This window comes from Triticum aestivum, chromosome 1B (genome assembly GCF_018294505.1).
Source record: "Triticum aestivum cultivar Chinese Spring chromosome 1B, IWGSC CS RefSeq v2.1, whole genome shotgun sequence".
Taxonomy (NCBI): Eukaryota; Viridiplantae; Streptophyta; class Magnoliopsida; order Poales; family Poaceae; genus Triticum; species Triticum aestivum.
The window spans coordinates 632,822,644-632,832,121 of NC_057795.1; the positions used below are offsets into that span (position 1 = coordinate 632,822,644).

The following is a 9,478-nucleotide window of genomic DNA, read 5'->3' on the forward strand; positions in this document are numbered from 1 at the left end:
AAGTGAATGTTTCTTCTTTAAGCTACTGTTGGTGGTGATTAGATAGCGGTAATGACTATGATGATTAAATAGTGATAATGATGACTACAATGATTTTTAGCTAGCTAGCTAGAGTATACATATACTCATGTTGATGATATGATGCAAGAGTTTTTATATTAATATGATGATGATGATGAGTTATTATATCATTTAATGAAAGAAACCACAGATTAGTTTCAGCTGGATGGATCCTACCTAAGTGATCAAGTATATATATACCATATCCATATATATTATACTTGATCACCTAATTAGGTGATCAAGTATAATATCGATATGGCATATACTTGATCACTTATAGCTAGCTAGATCCTTCAGTCGAAACTAATCCGCGGTACTTTCACCTAATGATTTAACAACTCATTATAATGTAAAACAATCACTAAATTAAATTGAAAACCCAAAACTAAAGAAAAAACTAAAAAAACACCCAAACATTTAGTACCGGTTGGTGTTACCAACAGGTACTAAAGCCCTACGCGCACCCGGGCATGGCTCATGCCACGTGTTTGCACTTTAGTGCCGGTTCGTGACGAACCGGTACTAAAGGGGGGGGGACCTTTAGTCCCCACTCTTTAGTGCCGGTTGGCGAACCGGCACTAAAGGTCGTCACGAACCGGCACTAAAGGCCGGTTCTGCACTAGTGACCAGGTCGCAGATCACCGACGCCTGCAACTCCGACGAATTCATGGCCGCGCCGCCGTACTTCACCACCACCATCTTGCCCTTGAAACGCTGGATGAAGGGGAGCGCCTCCGACAAGATGTACATGCAGTTTAGCGCCATAGCCGCGGGATGGAAAGCAGACACTGGATGAATTGTTTTTTAGAGCATCTCCAACAGCCGCGCTTCGCGCCGCGTGCAAAAAACTAGTTTGCCGCGCGTTCTTCGGCTGGTTTAGCGCAGCCGTCAGCGTTAGCTCCAACAGCCGCGCTAAAATGCAGAGCGCGCGCGCCGCTCAGCGTGCACGACTCGCCGGGCATTGCATATATGGCATTTTGGACACAAATTGAGTTTGAAACATTCAAAATGCAATGAACATGACATATAAAATTTCACAGAAACAAGTTGATGAATAAAAGTTCATGCCCACATGTTCAAAATCATGCCCACAAGTTCATCCAACCAAGTTCAAAATGCAAACCAAGTTCAAGACACAAATGAAAGACACATCAATCCTCTTCCTCGTCTTCGTCCTCATCTTCCCAAGACGATTCTTCCGCCTCCAAAGATAAATCTTCCTCCCTCTCCTCATCAGCACCGCATCATGCACCGCATCACGTGAATCTCCGACGGTGTTGGCAAGATCTTCAATGTCATCTTCATGGGAATGTGTGTGAGGAGGCACATCGAAAGACATTCCACCCATGGCGGCCGGAGGTGCACCCATGCCTCCCATGAGAGAAGCAAAACTCATGCCTACCATGGCGGCCATAGCGTCGGGGGGTGCTCCAAAGCCACCCATGCCTCCCATGGCGGCCGAAGGTGCACCCATGCCTCCCATGGCACCTAAACCGCTCATGGTACCTCTGAAGCCACCCATTCCACCCATGGCGCCAAGGCCACCGCCACCCATGCCGCCAAGGCCACCGCCACCCATGGTGCCAAGGCCACCGCCACCCATGCCGCCAAGGCCACCGCCACCCATTGCACAAATCATGCCTCTTTTTTGGATCAACACTTCTTCACGGGCAAGATTGACATACTCCTTTTGCGCCTCATTGAGGTTAGATGTGTCCAAGAAGAACAAGTGTTTCTCCCATTCCAACAATCTAGTTCGCTCCTCATTGCTCACCTTCCTCTCCTCCAAAGCCACCTTCCTCTCCTCGGCCGCCACCCTCCTCTCCTCGGCCGCCAACCTCCTCTCCTCGGCCGCGGCATCTTGGTTCCTTGCCATTTTCCTCACCTCGTTGGCTTCTTTTCTTGCCTTCACAATAGCTTCCATAGTATTTTTGAGCTCATCATCTCCTTTCCTCTTCTTCTTTTCGGTTTTGTCTTTCTTGCACCCATCCGGTCGTTTTGGCTTCGAGTATGAAACCGAGTTGGGTGTGGGGCTTCTCTTGCCGTCATCACTTGATGCATCCTCCTCGTCCTCATCATCATCATCATTCAACTCAATTGTTTGCTTGCGTTTGTTTCTCAAATGAAAATCATCCAAATCTTCACGCTTCTTCCATTTTTCATCATCCTTCAACAATTTGTAGCAATGAGGCAAGGTAAAGAACCTTCCTTTCTTGATCTTCCCCTTCTTGGTTTTCCTCTCCTCTTCTTTGAACAAGTTTTGTGCAATGTTGTACTACTAGAAAAACAAAACAAGTTAGCACTTCGGACACCAAAAACAAGTATGATGAACATGTATGAAATGCCACTTACTCTATCATCCTCATTTGTGCCACTTGGGTTCAACTTGTCAACCGCGTTTTGTGCGGCCGCCCACTTTTGACAATCCGAGTTGATTGTCGACCATCAGGACCGAAGTGATCTCTCGGAGCGGTCAATTCCACTCACGTTGTGAGCATCAAAGTGTTCTTTCATCCGCCCCCAATAAGCATCTCTACTTTGATCACCTCCAACGGATGGATCCCTCGACACTTGCAACCAAGTATTGCATAGTAAGATGTCATCTTTGTTGGTGTAATTGCCCGCTCTTCCTTTTGGCGCGTCGACAATGCCCTCACCCTCCTCGTCCACCTAGAACTCATGGTCTTTGAAATGGATGTCATTGGTTTGAGACCAATGCGAATTGTTGGAGCCAACACCCATAGTTGACATGTATGCATCATCGTTGTGACTACAAAGTTTTTTGAACAATGCAAATAAGCTATCTATATGATGCATTGAAAAAATAACAAGAAAATAAAAGTTGGATTTTTTTTACCTTGGGGGCATTTCGTCGAACACATGGTGCGCGTCGGCGGCCGGCTCAACGAGTGAGCTCGCCGGTGCTTCGGTAGCTGCCGCGCCCGTCAAACGCCCTGCAAGCTTCTTTCCCCTCGCCTTTGAGCTGCCGGAGCCATCCGCCACCTTGTTCTTCTTCGCGGATGTCTTGCCCTTCTTCGGCCGTGCCGCATTGGGGAGCTTCGACGGTGCGGCAGCGGCACGGGACGGCGCCGGCGCGACGCCATCCATCGCCATGGTCATCCACAGCGGCAAGAAGAGGCTGCGCGCGAGGCCGATGCTTGGCGGAGCTCCGGCGGTGGCGACACCAACGCTCCCCGCGCTAGGGTTTCCGGCGGCGGCGGCGGTGACGGCGGTGGGGGAGGGGTCACGGCTGTACAATGGGGTGAGCGGGGTGCCGGCGCGTGCGTCCATGGGTGCAGTTCGTCGGCGCCGGCGCGCGCGGGGCGTAGGAGGCGGAGAGGAGAGAGTGCGGCGCGAGCGCTCGAATGTGCCGCATGCGGAAGCGGGCGCCCCAAATACACCGCACAAAATAGCGTATCCGACCGTGCGCCCAACTCCTTATACCGTGCGCACGGTTATTGCGCGCCCGCTGGAGCCACCCGCCGGGTTGCGTGCGCGCTAAAATGGCCTATTTTGCGGCGCGTCGCTTGTTTAGTGGGGCTGTTAGAGATGCTCTTAAGTGAGATGATGGGTTCCTACTTCCACCCGCTTAATCCATCTGGGCTATCCAATATTTCCCACAAATTCGTAGTGGGATCAGGTGGAACGAGGTGGGATGCCCACGGGCAGTCCCACCTGCACCCTGACAACCGGTCCTCCTATAGGTGGACTGCCCGGTCACAAAATTGTGGTCTAACCGAAATTTTTATATTCAGCTCAAGCGTCCGATAGTCCGACACTCTTTAACTATATCTCATATGTGGAGCGAATATGAGAGGTCCAGACGCGTCGTTACCTTGGACCGGCCCACCCTGACCATAAAATATTCCATTCCTATCATTCCGGACCAAACCCTGGCCATTTGCCACTTCATTTCATTTTCAGCCCGCTCTGCTCCGCCTCCCAGTACCTCTTCGGTGATTTCCAACCTTCGGCATGGCAGGCAGCGGATCGGTGTCCGGCAGCTCCAGATTCGTCAACTAGGACCTCGTCCCCTGCGGGGATGAGGAGGAGTTAGTCGTCTGGTTGGCACTCTGTCGGTCCTGTGAGAAAACCCAAGCTCCACTGTTGGAGTAACTCCAACAGGAATCCATTGCCTCCGCGCAAGTGGGGCGACTTGGAAGGCTTGGATCCAATGGTGCCGGCAGTGCGAGGCGCGTGGCCGCAGCGGGTCCAGACGCAGTGTGCAGCCTCAATGTACAGGCACGCCCAACTGGATGACCTCAGACTAGCTGCACAACCCCTGCGGTGGCTCCTCGTCCCCACAACGCCAGGCTCCAATTGAAGGTGACGATGTACATGAGGCTAAAGATGAAGAGTTTGATCATCGTTCTCTTGATGGTCCAATTGGGCAAGCTAGAGTACAGATAAGAGCGTGACCATAATCCGTATATTCATGGTCGAGAACCCGATTTTTTATCCTTGCTTCTGGAATCAGTTTCAGCATAGAAAATATGAAGAGATTCTCAAAGTAAAGGAGTTCAAGGTGGCTGCCCATCGCAGTTTGGACCTTGACTATGTGCATTTCCACACCGAGCTGTGTCCTGATGTGCAGTCACCAAGATGAGGTTGATTCCATTTCTGCAGTTCAACAACGCCTATAATGAAGACCTTGTTCTCTAGTTTTGACATAGTGTTCTTCAAGACAGATAAGGCTCGCTCATTTTGTTGGATGCTTGGCACTACCCTAATGAGTGCATTTTTTTAGAAAAGGAGAGGCTCCCCGGCCTCTGCATCAGAACGATGCATACGGCCACATTTATAAATAAATAGGTTCGACAATATCTCAAAGTCTAGAAAAGTAAATAAAGGCGAGCTCACACAGAGCCTCAACGCAAAAAGACAAAAAAGCCACAGAGCCACAACCGGCTGGCAGAATAAAGATAGGAAAACTAATCGCCTATCCTATTACATGACCGCCATCCAAACCCGTTGAAGATATCCCGCGCAACCATCTCCCACCGGACAGATCCAGTAACCAAACGCTCCCTGGCCGCCGTCGGAGTGAGTAAGGACCACGAACGGATCAGCGCCGTAGCTCGGAATAAAACCTGCAAAAAATGAATAGTTGTTGTTCTGTTAAAAGCCAAATCATTCATGCAGTTCCAAATTGCCCATAACAACACAAATACTCCTACACGAATGTGTCCAGCTGTATCGGACTGTATCCCAGCAAGCCATGTTCCAAACAACGAACCTACCGAATCTGGAGGAGTAATGTTAAAGGCAATTTGCACAGTGCGTCACAAAACTCTCGCCAACGGGCACTCAAAGAAGAGGTGCTTAATGGTCTCGTCCCGATCACAGAAGCTACACCTAGTAGAGCCTGTCCAATTGCGCTTAACCAAGTTGTCCTTTGTTAAAATGACTTGTTTATTTACAAACCACATAAACACTTTAATCTTCAAAGGAACTTTAACTTTCAAAACATGTTTGGAACTAGGAATGACACTAGAGTTAATGACATCGATATACATCGACTTAACCGTAAACACTCCAGACCTAGTAAGTTTTCAACACAAGTGATCGGGCTGATGAGCTAACCGAACCTCCATCAGTCTAGTCACCAAATAAAGCCAAGCTTCCAACCTATCACTAATAAGCACCCTACGAAACTGGATATTAAGGGGAACGGACTGCATAATCGTTGCAACCAGCGCATCATGTCGTTGAACAATACGATACAGGGACGGGTACTGGAGCGCCAATGGTGTATCACCAAGCCAAGTATCCTCCCAGAAACGGGTATTGTTGCCATTACCAACGATAAACTTTGTTCTACTAAAGAAGGCAACCTTAACTCTCATAAGCCCCTTCCAAAACGGCGAGTCCGTTGGTCTCATGGTCACCTGTACAAAGTCTTGGACTGCAGATACTTGTTACGAAGAATCTGTGCCCATGTTGCGTCTGTCTCAATAGATAACTTATACAGCCACTTACTGAGAAGGCATCTGTTCTTGACCTTAAGATTCTCAACACCCAGACCCCCTTGGTCCTTTGGTCGACAGATGACATCCCATTTGGCGAGTCGGTACTTTCTCTTTAGATCATCACTCTGCCAAAAAAATCTTGATCGGCAAAAGTGCAGCCTTTTCCTAACCCCTACTGGAACTTGGAAGAACGATAGAAGGAACATCGGCATACTCATGAGCACCGAATTGATAAGAATCAGCCGGCCTCCATAAGACATGATTTTGCCCTTCCAGCAAATGAGTTTTTTTCTCAAACCGATACTCGGTGCATTCCCACTCTCTGTTTGTTAGCTTACGATGGTGAATGGGTATACCTAGGTACGTAAAAGGTAAAGCCCCTAATTCACATCCAAACAATTGCCTATAAGCCTCTTGTTCCTCCTTGGCTCTACCAAAGCAGAACAACTCGCTTTTGTGAAAGTTAATCTTTAATCCGGTCAATTGTTCAAATAAGCATAACACCAGCTTCATATTTCTCGCTTTTACCAACTCATGCTCCATAAAGATGATTGTATCGTCAGCGTACTGCAGAATGGACACACCCCCATCAACTAGATGAGGCACCAAGCCACCCACCTGACCAGCCTCCTTTGCCCTTCCTATAAGAATTACCAACATGTCCACCACAATGTTGAAAAAAATAGGAGACATTGGATCACCTTGCCTCAGGCCTTTGTGTGTCTGGAAATAATTACCTATATCGTCATTCACTTTAATTTCAACACTACCTTTTTGCGTGAAGGATTCTACCTGGCGCCGCCAAGCTTCATCAAATCCCTTCATACGTAAGGCCTGTTGAAGGAAGGGCCATTTGACTTTGTCGTACGCTTTCTCGAAATCCACTTTGAAAATAACCCCATCCAGTTTTTTCGTGTGGATCTCATGGAGCGTTTCATGAAGGACCACAACCCCTTCAAGGATGTTCCTGTCCGGCATGAAAGCAGTTTGGGTACGCTGTACCACAATATGCGCGATCTGTGTTAGCCTATTAGTCCCGACCTTGGTAAAGATTTTGAAACTAACATTCAGAAGACAGATGGGCCTGAATTGCTCAATTCTCACAACCTCTGTTTTCTTAGGGAGAAGGGTTATTGTACCAAAATTCAGTTGAAAAAGCTGAAGCTATCCAGAGAAGAGATCATTAAACAGAGGCAACAGATCCCCCTTAATAATATGCCAGCACTTTTTATAAAACTCCACTGGAAAACCATCAGGGCCCGGTGCCTTGTTATTTTTCATTTGCGATATGACCTCGAACACCTCTTTCTCAGAAAAAGGAGCCGCGAGAATACCATTCTCCACCGCTGTGAGTTGAGGAACATCCTCAACCCTGGACTCATCCAAGGACACGCGGTTATCCTCAGGAGGACCAAACAACTGCTTGCAATACTCAGTAATATACTGCTTAAGGTTTTCATGTCCTACAATTGTTCCTTCATCTTGCTCAAGCTGAAAGATCCTCTTCTTTCTATGCTTACCATTAGCGATCATGTGAAAGAATTGAGTGTTCACCCTAATGAGTGCATCTATGGTTGATTTCGTTTGATCAAGACGAGGCTCACCGATCTTGATCCTCATTGAGTCGTTGCGACTGCTTAGCGAGACTTGTATAGGTCACGAAAGACGGAGGCAAAAACGACAGATCTCGGTTAGGGGATCTCAAGCTAAGTGCCTTGACACAATGATAACATTTTTTTCTATGCATTTTTTTTTCAAATGCTTGATTAACATTTTCTAAATGCAATCAATGAAAAAAAATAGTGTGCTACAATATTTAGCGACACCCTTCTCCAAATGTTATACAAGTTATAGCGTGCTATGTTTGAAAATAGAGTTTTGCATAAAAATATCAAATATATCAAAAAAATCAATGCTTTCATAATTTGCAAGGAAATTGACACTTCAAACTAAACAGAGAAGCATACGAGAGCTAGGTTCAGCGCATGTGCACTCCTAGTTTGTAAGGAAAGCGAACACTCCTAATTAAACAGAGAAACATCGATGGCTGACTTGCCGGCTCCAGCCGCATGGTTGACATCAACCTGTCTTGCTAGAGTTGGAGGCACGACCAACGATGCTACTTGGCAGGGGGGATGGCGAGAAGTTGTTGCCATTCATGAACTACCGGCACCACCCTCGGTCATGAGTCACAAGCGCCGCCGCCGTCGCCGCCCTCGGTCACGAGCCGATGGGAATCTGGTAACAAGTTGGTTAGGTTAAGCTGTATGGGTTGCATTTGCGTCTAAGAGAGAGTAAAAGTGAGTTGGACCAACGCTATGCGGTGATGCCTGATGGGCTGTTGTGTGGTACACACTAAAATGGTATAACATTATTTCATTTAGCGTCAAAATAACGTGTTATAGCGTGAATAGCGATGTAGCGAGCAAATTAGCTAAAACATAATGTGGCCCTTCTAGATATACTATAGCAACACCATAACGGCGAAATAGCGCGCTATAGTGCGAATAGCGTCGTAGCGAGCAAATTAACGAAAACATAACGTGACACTTTTAGATATGCTATCGTGACGCTATAACAGTGAAATAGTGCAGTAAAGTGTGAATAGCGCCATAGCGAGCAAATTAGCTAAATCGTAACGTGGCCCTTCCAGATGTGCTATAGCGACGCTATAACGTCGAATAACGCTATTTTTCGAAAACATGGTCAATATTTTTTCTACACATATTTAACATTTTTCGAAATGCTTAAGTAACATTTTTCAAATGCTTGATTTACATTTTTATATACATAAATAAATTCATCATTTTTTAAATACATGATCAACATTTTTTGTATACACATTTAACATTTTTCAAATGCTTGAAAATTTTCAAATACTTATTCAACATTTTTAAATGCTTGATTAATATTTTTATATACATGATAAAAAATCATCATTTTTTAATACATTGTCAACATTTTTCTGTACACATTTAACATTTTTTAAATACTTGATCTTAATTTTTCAGATAATTGTTCAAAAAAAATTCAAATGGTTGATTAAATTTTTTAAAGACATGATCAAATTTTTATATACATTGTCCGTATAAGTGATAAACATTTTTCTCCATAAGCATTTAAATTTTTTCGAATGCTTGGCCACGATTTAAAATGTTTTATAGTTTTATTTATAATGTATATTTGTAATATTTTAAAGTATAAACAAAAGTAAAAAAGTGTAGCAAAAAATAAAACAGAAAAAAGGAGGCTGTGACCTCCCGCGCTCCTAGGTCGCCCGTGCTACAGGCTTACGTGCGTACGAAGGAAAACACGATACAGCTTAATGGGCCGGCCTGGGTTCGCTCGTTGCCACGCCCTTCTTCGCAGCACCGCGCGGAGTGGAGATGGGCCTGAATCCCAGTGTTCCCGGGCTGACAAAGAATACCTCTCAGAAAAAACGCCAT

The 9,478-nt window shown here is 46.1% G+C and overlaps 1 pseudogene; it reads right to left on the reverse strand.

The window, feature by feature from the left end:
- LOC123080905 (acetylglutamate kinase, chloroplastic-like) overlaps window positions 1-3,177 on the reverse strand; it is a 41,964-nt pseudogene extending 38,787 nt beyond the window's left edge.
- Between the last annotated feature and the right edge of the window lie 6,301 nt (window positions 3,178-9,478).